Raw genomic sequence first — 22,575 nt, forward strand, 5'->3', positions numbered from 1 at the left:
AGGTGCAGCTTTAGGGGAGGCGGTAGTAGTAGGACTACCGTAGGAGACTGGGAGCCGACCCTTATTCATCTGTCGACTATCAGCCGTACCCGATGCCGCGGCGGAAGTGCTGATGTTGGCGGGATAAGCGTCACCGGGTAAAGCACGGGCACAGAACGCAAATCTACCGCAGCAGATCTTGGGCTTTCCCGGAACAAAAGGGAAAGTGTAGCACCGTTACAGCCAGCGCCAGCGGTGCTGTGTCCATTGTGGAAAACGACCCGGCAGTAGCAGATTTGTCCTACCATACCTCCCTTTCTCTCCATACGATCGCGCAGGGTGTGGATCGCGTTTTCAGGTGATTTGTTGTTTAATTTTCTTTGCCAATGTTTTTTGCGCTGTTAGTAGGAAGATGTGGCTGCTGCTGCTGGTGCTGCTGGACTGAAAAAGAAAGTGTAGCACAACGCAACAACAACAACGTAGGTCTGCCTGTAAGTGCCGTTTTATGAAGCGGGTCCATCGTTTTTTCTCAATAACGCCCGTTTAGCAAAGCGCGATCTTGCGCTGAAGAAGATCCGCACACACGATCGCGCAAAGCAGAAAAAGGGAAAAGCGTGCAACGCAAACGCACCGGTGGAAACTGGAGCTATTTAGCGTGAAGAATCCGCAACATCGATGATGCGAGATGGCTGCTGCGCTAACGAGGCATCACTGCGCCGCCGCCGCCATCGTCTTTGTGTCCTCGCCTCGGTTTCGCTTTCGACACTTTCCATTAGGGGCTTAAGGGGGGGCTTAGGCAGCTTTCCTTCGGGTGGCACTTTTCCACCGGAGTGCATCACACTGCGGGCGCGTAGAACGATCGCCGATCAAAAGGCACGAAAATGGAAAACAAATGCTGGCGGCTTCATACCAGGCAAGCGTGAAGATCGAGGGCGCGAAGGCGTCGTGACCTTCCATCGGTCATGGTGTGTGTGTGTGTTGTTTGAACGGGGGATTTGCTTGAGCACCCCGCCAAAACGAATTACCAAATTGAAGTGGAAATCGATTATTTCACCAAAACCGAATGGGAGGGAGGAGATCTACAACCCTCAAACGCCTTCCAGCACGATCACACAACGGCAAGCATTACCGAACCGACATCGATCGAAATGGTCGCAATGGCTCCGATTGATTGCGTACTGTCCGAGGGTGGAATGACACGACAGGCGGGGGATGACTATTTTGTCACCGTTTGGAGAAGTTGTCTGAGGTCGGGGTGCCTTCAAATTGATTTCTTGCCATGGCATTGTTCTTCGTGCCGGAGACGGAGCAGGTTTTTGCTGTTGTACTTCTACCAGCGCAGCGGTTTGTGAGAAGAACACTTCCGGGGGAAGTGATTTTTTTTATGTTCGTCCATTTCCTGTGGCGTAACTCGTGGTTTTTGGAGGGTAAGGTCCCAACGAAAGAGAGGGGTTTAAGATGGAAGGACTGGCAGACGGGTGACAATGGAATTTCTCGATCAATTGTTTTCACTTTCATCTTAGATAATAGCAAACAGGCAGTGATCTTGATAGTGGTTGGCGTTTTCAGGGTGAGTGAATTTGTACGGGCAGGCTGTTTACCGTGTCTTTCGGGAAGAGTTCAATTGAAGCGATAGAGCATAAGTTTTGCTTTCATTTTAATGGTAAGGTAAAACAGTATAGAGTATCTGAGTAACAGCGAACAGAGATAGTTCATGTTTCGGCGTTAAATAAGATTCTCTATTAGCTATTGGTTATTAGTTATCTAATAAGATTCTGTTGCTTGAATGTTTTGTTTCAAAGATTTTACAATCAGAATTTCGTAATGCTTAGGAATCGACAGGGTCTCAGGCTGGTCCACCAACCGCTAGATCCGCCACTGAATTCATAAGATCCTTTGACTGGTTAAACCTAATTGATTAGTTTGGGATTGAAGATTTTTTTCTAAATTTAATCAAACTAAACTCTTTTGAGCGAATCGATATAGAAAAACAAATTAAAGAGAGTCAAATTTGCAAAGACACATTTAAAATCATTAACAGTGCAATGTGTCCAAGCGAAAACTTTTTAGTTTTTTTCGGAAATATACTTATTTTCTACATTTCCAAAGTTCTGATAACAAAATCTATCCATGTTCCATGGTTTTGGTAGATCAAAAATTACAATACCTCTGCTTTGGTCGTTGAGTTCTCTCTTTTCCATGTTTGTATGTTTATTTCATAAGCTGCTTTCAATGATTCATTCAATCAATGATTACCTATCCCAACGCAAACTTGTTGATTTGCCAAGCGGAAATAAAATATAAACTCAATCTTCTATCCGTCTCTTCCTTCAATCGCTTACATTTTTCCAGTGAAAGTTGCAGTTTGTTCCTAATCCGATTCCCTCGGGAGCGCTCGACATCGTCCACCTTAATGCTCCTGTCAGTATGCCCCATTTCACTCATAGCCCGCTAGCCCAACCGTCCAATAGTTGTTTCACTTCATTTGCGACAGGTGCTGATAGGCAATCTTTTCATCTTCATCCATTTCGCCACGGTGCTCGCGTTGTCGACATCGAGCTTCAACGGGATCCTCGGATCAAACGATCCGCAAACTGCAGCAGAATCATCCAACCACCATCATGGGCACGCGTGTAACGGGAATGATTTCGCATCAGCATTTCAGCCTGCACCTTTCGCCGTTTTGACAGCAGCTCGATCAATTTATTTTTATCAAAGTCACACTCACTCCGCTGTTCAACGTACGTTCGATGTGTGTGTTTTCTACTGCACCAACATTCCAGCATTGGTCTGGATTGCGCAATGCACCAAAGGCAGGGGTTATACCGCTGCCTACGAATTTCCTCCGTTGTGTGTTTTCTCTTTAATCGGGAGTGCGGGCTCACGGTGTCACGATACCCGCAACGGAGCATTCCGGGCAAATGGTGAGTGTGTTTTAAACACTTTTTTACTGGGTCACCCTTGTAACATGCTTCCCGGGGGGAAAAGTCCGCTCGGCTTGTTGAATAGCGATGACAAATGTCGAGTAAATGGTTCCAAATGTTACCTCGTTAAAGCGTGTTATTTGACTGCAGCCGTACCAAGGGCTCGGGTCATTAATCGGGTGGTTTGCCCTTTTCTTTGACCGAACGACAGTGTTTGGGTTTCTAATGTAGGAAACACACGCGTGCTGATGATTAGTTAGATCATACGCTCGGCAAACAACGCACGACAACTCGAATTAGGGAAAACATCATGCCGAACAACTCGCCGAACGCACAGTGCGAAAGGGGGCTGGTATGTGCGTCAAATCGCATTAAAATCGAACGGACGAGCGGTTTGGGAATTAATTGGCAAGATTGGCAAAATCAAAGGTGCAGTCGGAGACACATTTAGCTGAAAGCGCTTGGTGGGGCAATTTCCGGTGTGTGTGTGTGATAGCCGTTTATGACTTTACTCGATCACTCGATGTGGTTGAAGCAGAAGGGTGCCTCGGTGGGGAACGCGTTTAAGACGCGCTAAATGCCAAAGCATTTATGTTGGCATGTGCTAAAATTAGCAAAGGTTTAACCTTACGCTTGGTGTTAATGGTTACATATTTGATTGTGGTTTTGAGAGGCATTCCAAAGAATTTCGGGCATTAAGGGTTTTACCATTGAAATGGTCGTTGAAATCGATTGAATTATGATCAATGAGTCATGCTTCAAAAATAAAAATCATAGAATTAATAAATAAACAAATAAATGCATAAAACGATCGACTGATCTTTGCAGAGATGCAAAAAAAACGGAACACAACGACGGGCAAACTAAGTAAGACCGGTGGCAAATTCAAGCTTGTAGTCGAGCGATGTTTAACATCGCAGGCAAAACGGGCGATGCGCGTTGACGATATCATCAAACATTTTTTGTGTGTGTCCCTTTTTCCACATTTAATGACCGCTAGCTTCATGGCGAGCTTTTTATTGCTCGCCCGCTGATCTACGGCGACGCAACGCGTTTTGCAATGCCAGATGGTCATCATGTTTATTTTGGGTGGTTTTATAGTCCGCTTAGCACATAGCCCAGAAGCGATCGTTTCGTTGGGTGTTCGTTCAGGATCGCCAAAGAACTTGTTTTTGAGAAAGTGATATTTTTAAATAAAGTTGATCGAATTTTGAATCTTTTGTGTAACATTTTAAGCCGGAAAAGTTGACAAAAAGGTAACATAAAAGCACACCCCATTTTGCCCCAGATAAAACTGGTGCTACCCGTGGCACTGCAAGGCCACTCATGGCTCATACTCACGCGATGGCAACATCGCAACAACACCTACAAGCTTTCACATTCCACATCGCAGAGAAAGAGAGAGAGAGATATAATGGTCCAGCCATATCCATAGTCAAGTGCACTGGTTCGATTTAACGTTTCTTGGCACACATGCGCAGTGCTTAGGATGTGTGTTTTTTATCCTTTTCTTTTTCGCAATCCACCCAACATTCTGACCAGGCGTACCGGCCGCACCTTCAAAGTGCTCCAACCCGTTGACAAGCCGTTTGCTGGGAGGCTAGATGCCGCCCTGTAGCCCCCCCGCGCATCGGTACAGCAAGTGTCACCACGGGGCGTTCTTGTGAAACGCTTTGTCTGGGGTGTTTGGCGGCATAGAGGCACCATCCATCGACAGGCGCTAATGTGTACGCGTCGCAGTACACCGACACCGGGTCGCGTACATCACATTATGACTCATTAGTGACAGTGACTATCGGACGGCACCGCGGTGGAGTTTGAGGGAAGGAAGCGAACGCACACTCACAACAACAAAAAAAGCTCCATCATGTGGGATTTATGTTGCTGCCTTGAAATTTATCTTCATTTCAGGCTGCCAAAGTCGTCGTCGGGCAGCAGTGGAGCAGTAGTCGCAACACATTTCCCGGCCACGCCACACCCGGGCAACAGCTAGCAGGCGATCGAGGTTTACTGCTCAGCTCTGGTTGCCTTTCTCTGTGCGCCGCCGGGCTGCCACCGTTGGGAAGGTGACATGCTGTAAGCTCTAACCCAGCGGCGGCAGCAGCAGCCGACTTATGTGGAGCTCCCCTTTAATCGATCGAGCATGGGTGTTATTATTCTTTTTTTTGGGTGTGTGTTGCTTCTCCGACTCGTTGCGACAACTTCAAACCGAGACAAGATTCTTGAGAGTTTTTGATTTTTGTGACAGCGGTTGTTTGTGAAAGCTGACAGTGAGTTTCGCGGCGCGGCTTTTTTGGGTGCTGTTGCTGGCAGTGGAAAAGTGTAACATATTTCGCTCCACGGTTTATGTTTCGATGATGTAACGTTTGAAACGGGTCCGATCGGATCAGCTCGATGCAGCGAGGGGTTTTTTTTCCTCAAATGTAAATGAGGGCAGTTGGGCTTAAAAATCAAAAGTAACAAAATTTCATTACAGTACAGCACACAATTAGAGTAATTGTGATTTACTAAGCTTAAACAACGTTTCAAAACAATTACCCTTTTTCGTGCTCGTACGTGGGAAACGTGCGGCAAGGTTGCAAGAACTCTCATTGCCGTCCAATTTCAACCCATCGAAATGGAACACTTTTACGGTGTAAGCCATTTTTCATCCATCCATCCAACTATTAATTAAAATTGGGTTAAACGATCGGTGGAAGCGAATCGTTTTGTCTCCAGCAGCTGATGGACCTGTGTGCTGCTGGGAAAACGCTGTGCAGACGAGTGGCTCAGTTTTGCCTCCGGCAACCCCAAACCGCTTACCGTACAGTGACATTGTAGAGCGAACCCCGTTAAGACAACGATCTGGCTGCTGCTGAAGGCTATTGTAAAGCGGTGGCTGAAAATTCGAGCAAGGTCAAACTCATTAGGTGTGCTTCCACCCGTTGGGCGTTATTCGTAATTACGCGTACCCGCCTGAAGGAAGTTTGCTGCCAAACAGGTGGGTATTGAGATGATCGAGCAGCGACAAAAGCAAAAACAAACGCGTTAGCTGCATAATGAAACAACGTAAACGCATGTTTTGTCGGCGCAAAACAGATTGGTTGTGACTGGTGCTGTGTTTAGCAATTTTCTTTAACAGTTTTGTGGTCAGATGGTTCATTTCGTTGATATAATGTTGATTTTATGTTGTATAATAGACTTCTAATGTATTTGGGACAGGGGATTTACCTTGGAAGTATGTGATTGATATTGAAAGGCAAAACACAAGAAAAAAAAAATAAACAAAGAAATAAAATTATAACAAAAAAAAAAACAAATGCTTATAACATCAATAAAACAACAAGCAAAATCGATGATTAATTAATATGTAACAAAAATGAACTAAAACAAATCAATGTACAGAACATAAAACACTAAATAATGAAACAAACGAATAAGACGGAGTGTAAAAGATAAAAACAGTTCCATAATTTCACATTTTTTGAATAAAAAGGGATCTGATTTCTAAATAATAAATTAATATTGAATAAAAATTAAAAAAAAATACCAAAGAGTCTGACACGACGTCTGGTTTAAATGGCTTTTTTTTATATAACTTGCCAAATTTTACTTAAATCTTGAAAAAAAACCCCACACACCAAACTTTATAATAAACAAGGAATTTCTTTTTTAATTCGACCGCAACTGATACAAAAAAAAAAAGAAATTCCTCAGAAATGGGCTGTGAAATTCAGGATTTTTTAGGCTTTGATTTGATCGTGCAGAAGAATGAACGGCTGCCCATGCCCCCCTATCGTTTGCCTAAAGGTGGAATGCAGCACGGCTTTTCTTGAAAGCAAATTGAATGAACCCGGCACAGAAATTCCAGCATTTCAGCTCTCCATGAAAATAAGAAGAAGAAGAAGAAGAAGAAGAAGAAGAAAAACACCAACCCATTCATTCATCAACCTGTCCCGCAGAATTCGCCTTTCGCGGGCGGGAAAGCGGGAAAATTCGTCTTTCAATCGGTAATCGTGCACTGGTGCGGGAAGGGATTACGGGGTTTGCGTTTTTCTCCCTCTCTCAGGTTCACCTACTTTTCCCCCGTTTTTGTTGGTATCTTATCGAGCACCGGTGGGAAACGCGCGTCGTTTTTCCCAGTTTTTGCAGGTCTGATTTATTTTTATTTGATCACACCGTTTGCAGAAAGCGGCGGTGGTTGGTTAAAGCATGGGAGCGCCCCCAGTCCCAGCTGCTAAAGGTATGCTAACAAAGCCCACGAACACGTTGCTGCCCAGTGCCGGTATGGGAAAAGTGCACGGGAAGGCTAGGTGTGGGTGAGAAAAGCTGAAAATTATCTACGCAAAAAAATACATTCCACCCTTCATTGGTGGTTTGGTTGGGAAAATGCGAAAAAAATGTCTTCATAATCATACAGAAACACACACACAACCTCCCACAAGCATGGGGCTTAAGTGTGAGGGTTGGCGAATGCATGTTATTTAACAGGGAACAACATAATTAGGCTCGAAGCGTAAGATCGATCGTATGCCAAAGAGGTATGCATTATCTTTCTGCTTCTCGCTCTCTCTCTTGCTCTCTCTCTCTCTCTTGCTCTTTCTCGCTCTTTGCATTATTTTCACAGGAAAATCAACAACAAAAAACCCACAAAAACGTTGGGAAAATCGGTGTACGGTTATGAAAAGCGAGGTGAATTAGCATCTTGAGTGCTTTGCGCGAAACCGTATGGGATGTGCACGAACTTCCAAGAAAACGGCCACGATCGTTTGATTTTGGGTAAGTTAATGAGTTGCAAAAAGGAAAAGGGGGAGGTTTGGGAAACGATACCGTAACACGCCAACACATTGAATTGTGAGTTCAGTGAAATAAATAGGCTTTAGGGAGCAAATAGTCACATTTAGCAAGAGCTATTCATCCAAAACTTTGTTGAAAAATATCATTAAAACCCCTTTTAAACCACTATTGGTTTAGTTGTTCACCTCTTTAGCTGTATTTCATGACGACATTTCAAATGTTGATGGCCTGTCAATTAAGAAAATTTAACATTCTACAAATACCTTCGCTGCACGACTCGTACCACACAGTTATGCTTTAAATTTGAGCCGTAGCCCACCACGACCTCTCGCCTACATTTTCACACCCGATAAAAATCCCACCAGGTTCCATTTGGTCCCCACATATATTTTTTTTTGTTTCGTGCCCTGCATTCAACACCTTCACCAGTGCTTTCGATCGCGACCGGCCAAGATTACATCATGCCCGTCTGCTCGTGGCAGCGCTCCTAAGCCGCTGCTGTATGTGCGTAACTCGAGTGTAAACATGAACGGTGCCAGTGGTTCTGTTCTTTCTTTTTTATCTCTCTCTCTGTCCCTCTCTCTGTTTTTTTTTCCATCCATAACACTCGTTGCAGCACTGCACTTATGATCGGATAAATATTCGGTTAATAACAACTTGGTTTAATTTAATTGAGCGCACGGTGCGCACCGCTTGGTGTGTGGACGGAGGGTGTGCGCCTTTCTCCGCTTTTGGCTGACCAGCAGCACCTGTCCACTGTCCGCCAGGGCGTTTAGCTTTATTCATGTTTCACGTGAGCAGAAAACTGCCCGGCTCGGCCCCGTACACTCTGTCTGAATAAAGTCCAATTAAAGGCATTCATATGGTCATTAAATTATGCTGCGCGCGGCGGTGCTCCATGGTCGGTACGTGCCGTCGCCAAAACCGTCGCACCGTTTGGCACGTGCACTTGTTGGCAATGGGTGGTGTGTATGCATTTGCCTATACACCACCCAGTGTGTGCTCTGTTTGGAGTGTACGGACTCGCCCCAAAACAGGATCGAGATTAAAATTCAATTCCGATCGTATTAAATAAAAAGCAACACAACCCCACACCGACGTGAATTACCGAAAAAAAGACGGTAAAAGGTACGGCTAAAGTGGTGGTAATGCCCAACAGCCCAACGGTTTCGTGACGTGCGTGACTTGCTCGAGACGATCGAGGGGAGCCCGTTGCATTTGCTTGATAGAAATGGTAATAAAATAAATAAGTCAATCGTCCGCGAAGTGTCCGTGATGCAAATGCGTGCGATCGATAAGAGCCAGCCTGGCACGAACAACGACACCCGCGATCGCAGGTCTTCGTGGGGAGTTTGCTTTTTTTTGTTCAACCCTTTCGCCTCCTAGGACATTGCAATAGATATAATTCAATCACTCGACCGTGTGTCCCGCGTGTCGGGGTTTTTTTTAACGCGACGGGAGATTGATTGTACCCCTATTGCTTCGGATCGGAAGTTTCATTTCCATGCCGAAAGGGTCGTGCGTGTGCGTTGTGGGGGCTAATGAGCTGAGGTGGAGCGGGACAGCACCCGGGGACGTCTTAATAAGGACGGAGGGCGTTCAATCCGTGGGAGACGGGGGAAAAACAAACGAACGAGTGGCAATTATTCACACTTCACTACGGCACCCGGCGGGGGTTACGAACCATTTGGTTGATTGATTGCGATGAGGAAGAGTATGTATCGATCGTTCACATTCACGTTTGTTTTAATGGCATGATTGCAGCAAATGGGGTCTTTGTCGGGGAAGGTGGTTTAAGGATAATTTAGTTTTAATATACCAACAAATGCATCCATTTATGTATGTTAGAAATGATTTGTTTTAAAAGGTAAAATATAAGTTAATTGCTTACTGTACAAAATTAGTTATTATTGTCTTAATAATTTTTTATTTATTTTTATTTATGATTATTATTTATTATGTATCTAACTGTAACATTTCAATTTGTAAGAAAAATGCACATTTGCTATGAATTTCTCTTCGTAAGATTCCAGAAGATTATGTTTTGACGTTTATGTGTTTTTTACTGAGACTCATTCCAGTTAGCAAATTTCCAGTTAAAAAAATTCCAGTAAAACACATCCAGTAAGCGATCACCTACTGCAATTAGACTTTTGTATCTTTTGACTGTTTCAACATAATTATGGTTAGTTTTAATGTATTTAATTTTAAAAGTAATTTGATTGCATTTAAAAATATATATTAAGTATTATCACAAGACGAAATTTTTAGCAGAGGTTTGACGTAGGCACTTTAATATTACGTTTTGAGACAATGATCGGTCACATGATGTGATGCTGGTCATAATCTAATAGGAAAATAGTTGATACGATATTCTAATCAATTCTTTTTTAATAATTCTAATTTAGCCTTTTCTCATTACCATTTTGTTTAGATGAATGTTTAATTTACTTTAAGAGCTTTCTTTCTGAAATCGAGCAAAGTTAGTTTCCTTTGTAGTCTTAACAAAATTTAGCTTTTCACCAGCAACATTTTTAAGACAAACTGTGCAACAATGATTCAAAGGCAAAGTGGGAGATTGCTGCCATCTAATTTAAAAACTTATACAAATGTCATTTAAAAGGAACTTAAATTAAAGCAAGAACATCACAGCATTTTAATGCATCTACGGAAATTAATTCAAATCAAACAATAATAATCAGGAAATTAAATTCACAGCAATTTGTAACTTACGGATCTTACTAATTTTCGAGTACGATCCACATAAATAACCAAAATGACTAAAAACTCATATATAAATTGGATTTTTTTAAACATTACATCAAAGCTACATGCACATCCCATTTGTACGAAACGCGTTTTATATTAATTATTACTTCAATAAGATGCGAATTACATCACCAATTTTACTCACAATAAAAAACACATCTTCGTCATTAGCCCAGTTGCATAATACACTATTTGATTCTCGTTGTCCTTACCTGCAAAAAAAGAAAATAGAAAAAAAACGTTAAAAACATCACAATCATAATCAGCTCGCAACTAAAAAGCGCCAATTTTGCTACGAAGATGACGAGCTTCTTGCTGCTTGTGTGTTTACACTGGCAGCGCGTTAAGACGGCGCATCAACACAAAAACAGTTTGAACATCAAGCTAGAGGACATCGAAAGGCCGATGCGTCCGGTGCAACATGATTTACACCTTCACGACACAACGCTCGTTTTTGTCGTTCGCCCTCGCAACTCGTCATCAACGCTCATAAATTATTTGCACGTTGCAAACGTTCTGTTCACATTCACAACAGTACCATTCCGCTGGAAACCGAGTAGTCATGTAGACATGCAACATAGGAAAAAAAAGAAACATCATTTCGTGGTTCTTTTTTGTACTCAAATAAGGTTTTGTCCGGAAGGCAAACATTCATGAAGTTGCCACCTGGTGGAAATGGTCATTCAGCAAGCAGCAGTGTATTGTTGAACTTATTTATTGCGATTTAAAGCGTGCTTCTCAAACGAAATTTTAATTTGAGCAACTTGCTCAACAAAATTTTGCAATATATTTCTTCTCTTTCTCTCTCTCCCTTCCATGGGATGGAACGTGCCAAAATCGCAGCAACTCGCGCCTAAACCCTATCCCTTCACCGGACACCGCCTTCGCGTTGTAACTCTCTTCTCAAACGGCTAGACCCACCTTCACGGCGCATTAAACAAATCGCACGCATCCGGCGGGGGGGGGAGCCTCTGCTCTGTTGCTTCTGTATTTTGCTGAATGGATTTTTACGCAAATCTTTATAATTTGCACAAATCGGCGGAAAATCCTAAACCACCGAACGAGCGAACGAACCGATGAACGAACCGGTTCGGTGGCCTTTCTCTTTTCTTGTTTATTATTGTCCTACAATAATGATGAAAGCACACACACACACTCTTATTCATTTTTCGTTCATTTTTCCGTTTAAATGTGCGCGCCCCCCAAAATGTCGACGGGAGGGTAAATGGTTAAAATTTGTTGCTAATAAATTCGCACCCCCCGAAAACCGCTTCTCCGTGCATATTTCTGCAACAAAGCAATGCTTGTAATGCAATCAATACTAACTGCGGTCGATTGTTAGAGGTTTGGGGGTGGAAAATGAATGGTTGAAGTGTTGCACAAAGGGAGGGAGGGCCGGTGCAATGCGGTAAGCGAAGCGTACCGGAGCAAACACGCGTGTACCAGCCCGGCACAAAATGTCATCCATTGGGCAATGGCAACGGAGGCGTTGTTGATTGAGACTGTCTTTCGGTTCGAGTAGAACGCCCATTTTGGCTGGGCTACACACAAACGCCCGCCAACCCCGTCCAGTTTGCTTCACCAGCCGAACTCGAGCGTTTTCAAAAAACGGTGCGGTTCGTCGCTTGCTTCACTGTTGATGTCAAACGATTTGAAAATTCCGTTATGAAATGATAGCAATGGGAATGTGCAGCGGACCTGCTGAAAATCGATATTTACTGTCGGTTTTGTCTTTGTGGGCTATATTTTTCTGCTGGTAGTTGGTTGTGCTGGAGCGTTCAGCGCCTTGCTTTGCTTTTCTAATGCGATAATTACATGGGTTTGGTGGATTGCACAACCAACCGCTTGTTGACAGGTTGGAAGTTGTACTTATGTTTGTATTAATTACAAAAAAAAATGGAAAGCTCTTTTAAAGTCTTTTGCTTGAAATAAAAAATATTGTTCCTCTTTACGAAGTTCCCATACCTATACTCGAACTCATCTCCACTCGTACGTTCTGTAGCCTTCTTTCCATGCCACAAAAGCCAGCTCGAGGCTTTTGAATCCTGCTGCGTTTTTCTATTGCCAATAATTTTAATTTCCAACTCATCCGCTCACATCCGTCCCAACGTCGGCTAGTCGGCGGAAGCTGATTTGGGCCTGACGATCAGGTGAATGGTTCCGCACATTCATTCATTTAAAGCGGCATAAATTGGTGCGACAAATTGGCATGCGTGTGGTTTTCGTTTCGCTTTGCGAGCAGGTTTTTTCGGTTGCAGTTCCCAAAATAGCTTTCGATCGTTTCAATAGGTGGCCCCTTAGCGTTAGGCTCCCAGGAGCGACGTTGCTCCAGAGCTTATCGTTGAAAATCTAACTCATAAATTGTGCTTGCTGGCCGTTTTCGCAGTTGCAACGGGTGGGCAGGTTGCGACATTGGGTTTTGCAGTTTAATATTTCCGTTTCGAATAACTTCTTAACCGATTGTTTTGTTGTCATAAATTTTAGCTAATTGTACTGTTGGCTCTCGCTATTTTTACCATTACGATGAACAAATAAGCAAAAAGCACCGCGGCGCCGAATCGGAAACGGAAATCCATGGTATGCCTTCACCGAGCATAGCTCCATGTAACGCTTAACGTTTGCTTGCAAACCCAACCAAACCCTTTCCCATTAAAATGAGGGAAAGAAGAAAAAAAAACACACACACAGAAACACATAAAAGCTAAGGAAATTGCAATCAACAGTTCCAATCAATCTAATTCGATCCCGGTGCTGTTGTTGTTGTGTGTGGGGGAGCAAAAGGCATCCAGTCCAGTTAAGCGTGGCGGCGTTTTGGGCAATTCATCTCGAAAATCAATCCCGCTGTCCTTCGGGCGCGTGCGCAGGGCCGAAATGGTCGCGGGTCGATGAGGTAAATAGAGCGATTGAGCCAACTAGTCGGAGTGAAGGTTGAGCAAAAGGTTTAACAAAAAAAAAACAAGGGGGGGGGGGGTGGAAGGTAACGATTGGTCAACGGCGAAGCAACTGTTTGGCTTAATCAGATTGCATTTCACGCCAATAAGCTACATTATGCACGGTTCAATGCTTTATTTCGCTCACCTTTCTTAATGCTTAGTTGCTTGTTGCTTTGTCGTGCGATAGAAGGCGAATGGCGACGGAAAAAAGCAGTCGTTTTGTATGATGGAGTTGATCACTTGAGAACCTTTTCTTTATATTGAAACTGTCGTTTATCACTCCGCAATCGGCACAATCTCGTTCAATTGTGCATAGGAATTGAATAGCAAACTACAAAAAAAACACATAAATTGAGTGAATTGATGTTGATTTTTCATCAAAAGAAGGAACAAACCTTGCTAATAAAAATGAGCGTCTCGATCTTGATCGCAAACGAGTGGACACATCGGTAACGACGTTGAGAAAAATGCCAATGTCCTTGAGCGTTTCAGCGATCGAAACGTCCAACGGGATGCACTTATCGACTGCACCATCAAAGTGATGACAATTTGTGATCGTTTGAAATTAATTCGATGATTTTTACGACGCATTAGGCAGCGATCCAACGATCCGAATGGAAAGGAACAGCATTCGCCTAAGCGCGCTTAACTGTGTCGCTTTGATGAGGAGTTCAATGTGGCGTGCACTTTTGATGAATGATATTAATTAGGCAACACAAGCGCAACAAGGGGCGGTTTGCGTCCAGAAGATCCTCTGGCGTAGCCGTTGGGCAGCTTCCGATACGCGATACGCCGTCCGCGCTCATAATCCCTGATATCATCGACCGATCGCCACAAGAAACGACTCTTCCGAGTGGCCACCGGATCACCGTTGAAATATGGTTACGATTTATTTGCCCAACGGTAGCACACGATCCGAGCGGGAAGATAACATGGGGATGAAAACTATCGTCCAACCGACACACCAGGAACCGTGAAGCTCGCCGTAACCTCGCGTTCCGCTTTGGAAAAGGAGAAGTGGACGCAAACACACACCACTCACGTTCACCCTGCAGCGAACGGTAGCCTTTTAATGAAAAGATGTGGAGTGGATTCGTGAAATAGATCACCGCCGGGTTTATTAAACTCCCCAGGGATAACGGCTGTAGCTCCTATCGCAGCAACATCACAACACTGCAACACTGATTTTGTTTGCCTTTACGGCAGAATCACTCCTCAGGGCTTCACTTACGCGTACTGCCCATTGCATATCAAAGGGTGATATTACGCTGGCTGGGAATACATTTATAGCGTGCACGTTTTACATAACAATATGAAATATTCGCTGCTAATGCGTACTGTGCGTCGCTCGAGCGTACGATGTCGTTAAAACGATCCGTTATTGCCCTCGTTAGAGGTGATAAAGATGAATCGAAGGAGTGGTTTTGAGGCACGGAACGGTTTAGGTTTGTCGCTTTCAAGTGTGGTTTTAGATTTAACTGCTTGCTGTAAATGGGGTGGTAATAAAATTAGTTATGCTGTTGGGGGTTATGATTTACACTACATACAGTCCATGTTATGCTAATTATGACATGCGAGATGTGGCGGGCCATTGGAGCTGATGTAAATTGCAATAACGAGGTTAGGAAGACATTTTTTCTTTATATTTTGTGATGAAATGATGTAGTTTAAATTTAATTTTTTTAATTTAGCAGAAATTTGGCGTTTTTGAAGAACCTTGATTTTAGACCAAAATCATTAATTTTGTAATTGTAAGCAGCTATTGGAATTATCAAAAGATCATGAATTAAGCTTAAGGTCTTTTGCCACATTTTTCCAACTCCACCACAGCTGCTACTCACAGCATTCACCTTCACTGTATTTTGAAATTAAGAAGAAAAAAAAGAAGGTTTACACGCATTTCAGTGCAGCACATTCACAGTTGCGCAACACTTTCTATCTCGATTAACTGCTCATATAGCAAAGAAAACACTCCCCAACAATCGATCTTTCCCTCGCATGGTCTGACCAACCAACCAACACAACACAACGGCACAAAACAGCAACAAAACCACATCACTCTAATCCCGCGAAACACGAGCCCGCAACTGGGCAGCGCTCGGCGAACGGCTCTCATTCATCTTCCAAACCCCCAATCCGCCAGTAATAGAGATCTCATTTGTCCGGTGCGACCTCGGCACGAAATAAATCCTCCCTTCCGGTATTACAGCTTATTCGAGAGACAAGGGAGGTACGGGGGAGAGGGTGTTGAACACACACACACCTTTCCTTTCGCGACGATGCCTGATGCAGCCCCCGGACGATCACATTTCTCCCGCGCCTGTCACCCGGCACCCAGCGATTAGGGGTCGGTTTATTATGATATTTGAAAATTAATCTTCATGGGTTACACCTCCCGCCTGGAACCACTTCCCCACTTCAATCTCCACAGCGTGGGTCTGAGTGAGGGAGGACGGTTTGCGTGTTCCTACTGCTTATCCTCCCTGTTGCATCGAAACCAAGGGGACGCGTCGCGTTGAAAGGCTTCCCCTCTGTGACCACGCTGTGATCTTTTCACGGTAGATCACGCTGTGTGCAATGCTGCCAACCGCCGACCAGCGTACCGGTACGGGGAACCGGGAAAAATGCGGGATACCGTCACCTGTGAAGGCCTAGGTCTTTGGCCACTCCGCAAACGTTACGGAAGTCACACAAACCACAGCTGAAGGAGGTTGGTAACAGGGAGAGAGAATAGGGGTTGAAGATCGAAAAACAATACTCGCCAGCAACAAGATAAAAAGGAAAGTTCCAAGGTTGAGCGTGGTGCATGGATTGAGTTACGTCAAGTTTTTTAGAGCCTCGGCCCCGGTTAGGCGGAGAGCAAAAGTGAATCATTTTCCCAATCAACAATTAATCATCGTCCAATAAACGTGTTATTTGATCGGATTGAAGAGAGTAAGAGAGAAAGAGAGAGAGGAAGAAGGGCTAGAGAAAAAAGAGTTGTTATAATAAAATAAATAAACCTAAGACCAAAACGAACGGAATCGATCATTGACGCCTGCTGATGCATTGGGAAGAGATGGAAAGGATTTTCCCGTAACAGCACAAGCCGCTCGACTCAAGTAGATCACGGAAAGGGATTAATGGACGCGTGCACGCGACCTCAAGTGTTTGGCGAGGGCTGCTGGTTAAGAGGGAACAGCATTCCGCACCGCAAGTAGCAAGCACACTCGAGGGAAAAGTGTTGAAAGGCGCACTAGAAGATAAAGCAAATAATAAGCTTTATACATATTTAAAAACAAAAGCATCCCGAGTGAAAAGAGGCCCAATCCCACCGGGCGATTAATTAAAGTTTTCGTTTGGCTTTCACGCTTCACACTACCTGCCCAGTACGCCCGGACATGACAGGTGCCTGTCGGAGTTGGTTTGAAATGGAAAGTGCAAACTTGCCAAGTGCAGTTTGGCGCAGTTCGAAGCGGCGCAGAAAACGCTGTTGCTTTCAACTGTTTATTAAACACTCATGTTTCGGGAGGGGAAGTTGCTGCTGCTGTGTTGTGGTTGTATTGAGTGCGTGGCTGAGTAAACTTCAACACACGATGCACAATACGCGTATGCGTTTGGGTAATGCAAATGAGCAGTGATGAATGATGGTTGGATTAAAAGATAATTATTTAGTTTTAGTAGTATCAAATGATCAGATGCAGTTTTTTTTAAATTACAGTGTTTAAATTTTTAACACTAAATGTGATAAGAATAAAAGACAAATGGTAGATTTCATGTTCATTTGGAAGAATTTGCGATGGTTACTTTATGCAAAATTGTCAGATCATGTCGATCGATTATTAACTATTATTGGGGTCCTTTCCGTTTTAAGTTGGTTGGCTGAAATTTCAGCCTGTCAGCTGTTTTCGAGCAGCTATCTAAGTGGGTATAATATACAGGTGGGCTTATCTCAAGGTGTATGAATTTAGAAGGCTGATTTTTATCGCTTCTGCTTCTGAATAAAGATTTTAAGAGTGTTTTCTGTATTAGTCAAGCCTCCAAAAAGCATGTTTGAACAAAAATTTTCACCCATCCTGTTAAAAAGTGACGTTTAAATTTGGTTATAAAAAAAACATGCTATGAGACCACCTGGACAACATACACTTTGATTCTGGATTCCATCATCAGACTTCTTTAATGTACCTTGGGGTACATGTAAACACCACCTTGTTTTGCTATGTTTCGAGCAGGTACTCGAATCTAATTCTAGCTTTGAGGCTAGAATATCTAGACTGTAAATTGCAGGCTAGTTTTGTGTGTGGTCTTGTATGGAGTGTTTATATGATTTAAGCCTCCAATTTTCAAACCCCATACAAAAAACTGACTAGAGTCGTAAAGGGCCGCCCTATTAACAGATTAACAGAGATTATTAACAAACTGAGATATCCTTAGCCTTTAGCCTTCCTTTTTCGACGTTTTCCAAATAATTTAAATCTATTTGGTTGTGATCTGTTTATCGATATACATTTATTGAAATGTGATGAAATGAAAGTAAATGCTACATAAAAAATGGTATCGTACAGATCAAGACTCTACTATGCCAAGCAATTCAAGTCAATGATATATAAGACACATCCAATGTAACGATGTGTCCTTCATGTGTCCTTCATCCATAATTTCAAAAATCAAATAAAGATATTATCACTTGAAAATACACACTTCGAAAGCTGAAAAGCAGGTTAAAGCATTATTCATTTAACCTTGAAACTTTTTTTCACTAAATTGTTTGCATGTTTTATGGTTCCGATAATCTGTCCAACAAACAATCTGCGTACAAGCCTCTCTTTGTTAGCATTCCCCACGATATCATAGAAATATGCATTTTTTCCTTCAAAAACATTAAACTCAAAAATTAACGCCAACATGTGTTAATAAGTCCCTACAAAGGTGCATCCGAGTCGCAAGCACCGCTAAGCAACAAGATGGACCATTCCCGTTCCACTCTGCCAGAAGTGGTTGCATTGCAGCTTGCCAAAGCCTTGCCAAAGTTCAAGTTTACGACCTCTACCTCCACCGTAGAGTAGAGGATTCACACGCCGCACACGAGGGGCCTGATGTTTGTGCCCCCGGGAGCCATCCCGGCTCATCCGGGGCCAGCTATCATTAGCATGTTTAAAAGCAGGTTCCCGCTCGCTTATTACGCTGGAGGAGTCGCAATAACAAACTCTCCCTTGTGCCTCGACACACCGGCGACCCCTTGCGCAAAGCGGATCAAATGCGACCAAACACACAATCGCTCCCCGTGTTGGTGGTACGCACCGAAGAAAGTACCAATTAGCACCCAGTTATTATGAGTGCTGTGTTTTTTTTTTCCACCCCACCATCGAAAGGAAAAGTACACCCCTATTTCGCTAGGGATGATAGCTTAATTTTTCGAGCGCCCGCTTGTTTGGTGCGCCTGTGTGCGGCAGTGTAATGACTCTCGCCGGGTAAGTGCGAGCCCAGGTTGCAGTGGCCGATTGTGGGAAATCCAATGTCGCTTTGTGCAAGTGACCCTCGGGAGCGCAACGGAGAGGTTGTGCGTGTGTTGACTTATGCTACATCCGCGAGGCAGCTTTCGTTAGCTGTCGGGTAAACAATAATGCCCGAGGAAAGTTTTGATTGAAATTTGGTCCAGGCTGGTTGGTGTTGAATTTAGCACCACCAGTAAGTGATGGGAATGCGTAATAAATAGTAGATTAATTGGGGAAAAGAACACTCCACGCACAAGAAAGACAACGCCACATTTGCATGTTTTTGTGCTGCTTGTTGATGATCCCTTGAGAAGCATGAATAATTTGTTCATGCTATCAACGAGGCTTGTGGTTCATTGTCAACATGTTCGACAACTGTTCGTTAAGCCCACAAGCAGCGATCTCTTGTATTGTCACTGTCAAAAAGGCTATCACATCTTTTGGGCACGAGTGGCATCAAGTGTATATTATCCTAAGGAATGTCAAAGTTGGGCGACAAGCGCTTCAAAGCTCTCAGCTTGAAACACGCTGTTCAATGCTATCAGTAGTGGAACGCTTGTACCAAACTTGACATTACAAACCTCAAGTGCAGTCCTCAAGAAACTGATTTAAATATATACAAGGCGTTAACAAAAACCCTCGTGCAAACCATTTTTAGGTACAATTCGTTGAATTGTGAGGAATCTTGTTACCAATAGCCTTATTGGACGCAAAAGTGTAGTGTTAACCTTGTTTACTCATAATGTATGCACCTATTTGACATTGCTGCAAGTGTAAACGAATTCCAGCAAGCTTTAAACGCCTCTGATTGCTCCGAAGCTGACAATGACATTTGCAATATTTTATCTTTTTAAAGAGTTGCGTACCCAACACTGATTAGTATCGCTGTCGTCTCTGTATGAGCTTAATTAGTGCTACTAATATTTCATTGCTTCTCTGACCTCGGTCTCTCCGCCACGATACGGTTTAGAACGGAATGGTCATTCCCATGCTCTAATGAAGTGATCACACCACCAACCGCCTTCACCATATTCCGTACTACACAGGCCAATCTCCACTGCATTCCGGCGCCGACTTTAGACTTCTCGCGTGTCCTTTGCCCATGTCGTTAGAGTACATTCTTCGGTACGCTGAACGATGCATAATCAAGCATTCAATTCCATCCAGCAAATGATTAATCTCGGCGGAGTTTGAACCATACCGCACACGATTTACTTTTGCTAGCAACATTTGAATACACGCAGCCAGATCGTTTCAATGTTCAAGTTTAACCTACGACTGCACTTCGTTTCTAGACGTTTTTTCCATTAAAGGGTGGCGATCCGATCAGGTCACTTGTGCAGTACAGCCACCCAAAGCCCAAAGCGGAGTACATTTTACGGTCAGCACTCAGGCCACACAACCTGACTGACTCACCGTCCACTTGACAAAGCCCGTGCGCCGCGTGCAAGAACGCGATCAAATTCCTCTTTGAAGGGAACTTACGCGTGCGTTGGAATTTGAAAGCCCAACCTTTTGCGTTGGGTCCGGTCTGGGTGTGTGAATCGGTTAGATTGAAACCTCTCCCCAAAAACACCACAGGTGAAGGGATCTCCCAAACCGTACGTCAAGGTTTTCCTGAGCGCGGGATCTGCGCTCCAGAAGTTAAAGGTGTGTACCGTAGGACTGGGTCGACCTCAAAATCGGTCTACTGGGCGATGCTCTCAAACCAATTTGGTGCGGTAATGTTTTTGGACAGCGCAAGTTATGCAAAGCATGCAGCATGAACTTCGTCGAAGTGTGAGCAATACGTTGGGCCGAACTGTATCCATGACCACGTACGGCTCGTACGGGTCAGCCAAGGGCTAGGGCCGTTCTGCAGATGTTCTCATTTTCAATTACAACTGCACTCAACCTGACAAATGGGCAAAACGTGACGAATTGTGCAATGTATGGCTGGCTGCACTGCGGGTAGACACGCTAGCTAGGCTGTTGAGATGAGCCAATAGCATCAAAAAGGAAAGGACCACCGGCAAAGATGTGACTTAAAGTGGGTTTAAAAATAGGACGATCTTTCATGTGGTAGTTGATGCTGGTTAAAGATTGAGAATTCAAACGACAGTGACTCTTGGATAAATGACTCTACGTAGCAGATTTTTTTTACAGAGAGAGTTGAGTTACTATGCTAAAAGTAATATTGATTTACGCATTCTATTACATTTCGAGTCTTAAAAAGCATAACAAATGAAATTATTTTCTTATAGCATTATTACAACTATCTCAATGTGATTCTTTGTAGATGAACTGCATCACTCGTATTGTATTCTACTTAATTTCATAAACTATTTATTCCATGTTCTTGCTTGAAAAATGTATTCTGGGTGGAATTGTACTACAACTCCTAGCAAGGAAAATCTAATTATAAATCCCCTGAATAAACAACTGCTATACATACAGCCTGGCAGGACTAGTTTGTTTACAAGCCAAAAACATTAGGAAAATTTACAACAAATGATTAGCTAACCAACAATAAGCGCCTGACGGTAATGGTAATCGCTTAAAACAAGCTGCAAACAAGCAAACGCGCACAAAACAAAACACACGTACATACGAGGATCATTTACAACCCAATCCAATCAATACTTGTCCGTTAGCACACGTTGCCTGCTCGATTGCAGCCCTTGGGCAACCGTCGGCAACAAATGCCCATTCAATAAATGGGGTAAAAACAAACCATTGCACATTGCCGTTTTTGTCCCACGCTATGCTTCTAGCGTTGCGCTAAACAAACGCGGTTAAGAATGATCACCTTGCATGTGTATGCGTCTGGCCTGACAGGGGGAGAAGGTGCACCTGCTTTCCCAAGAACCGTTTTGAAGCCATTTTTCTTTCCTGCAATCACCGTGATTATACAGGGCATCGATGCACGCGCATCGTTCCATAAATCAAACCACAACCTTTCCACATGGGAGACCACCCTCACGCATCCATCAGGCTTGGCTCCCTTGGCCACTCACGCACACCGGCATGGACATCGACTTCAGGTCAGTAGGTACGGTGTAGTACTTCTGCAATCGAACACGATCGACCGTAGGGGTTTTGATCGCAATCAAATCGATCGATCGATCAAACGGTACGCAAAAGTGGATTGCCTGCAGCCCAGTCCCCAGAGGAGACACAACGAAGGAAAACGACGGGCTTAAGAAAATGGGTGAGTTTTGTACCGCAATTACAGCTTCATAAATTTGTATTAATGTTTTCACGCTTTTGTGTTGTCCGATTGCGATCCGATTCCGATTGGATCTATGTTGGTGATCCGTTCCGATGCAGTGGGAATCGTATGGGACGATCGCACGGTACGAGCTAGGAGCGGTTCGATATTACATGCTCCCCATACGAATCTATTGCTGTCGCGCTGATTGCCTGTCATTTGGTGGGCACCATTTGGAGCTGGCGCATGATCATAGGGCACGATACCGCAGTCGCAGGGAAACATACCTGGATGGAAAGGAAAAAAAAACAAAGAAAAAACGTTAGTAATGTAATGAAGAAGGAAAATATCAAGTTTTAAAAACTATGATTTTGCTTGATAAAAGACAATAAATTGCAATATATGGCACTATAATTAATTTTCGGCTAAAACAAAAGGGAAACAGATTATTCAATCCGTCGTCAAGAATTTCCATTTGTCACAAAAAGCAATAGCCCGTTTCGTTCAATTGCAAACTTTCTTTCACCTTA

General features: G+C 43.6%; 1 protein-coding gene across 1 annotated transcript in view; it reads right to left on the reverse strand.

Annotated features, from left to right (window-relative positions):
• Positions 1 to 22,575, reverse strand: part of LOC120900276 (mucin-12) — a 139,403-nt gene that overhangs the window by 70,286 nt on the left and 46,542 nt on the right. The window lies entirely within an intron of this gene.

This window comes from Anopheles arabiensis, chromosome 3, assembly GCF_016920715.1.
Source record: "Anopheles arabiensis isolate DONGOLA chromosome 3, AaraD3, whole genome shotgun sequence".
NCBI lineage: Eukaryota > Metazoa > Arthropoda > Insecta > Diptera > Culicidae > Anopheles > Anopheles arabiensis.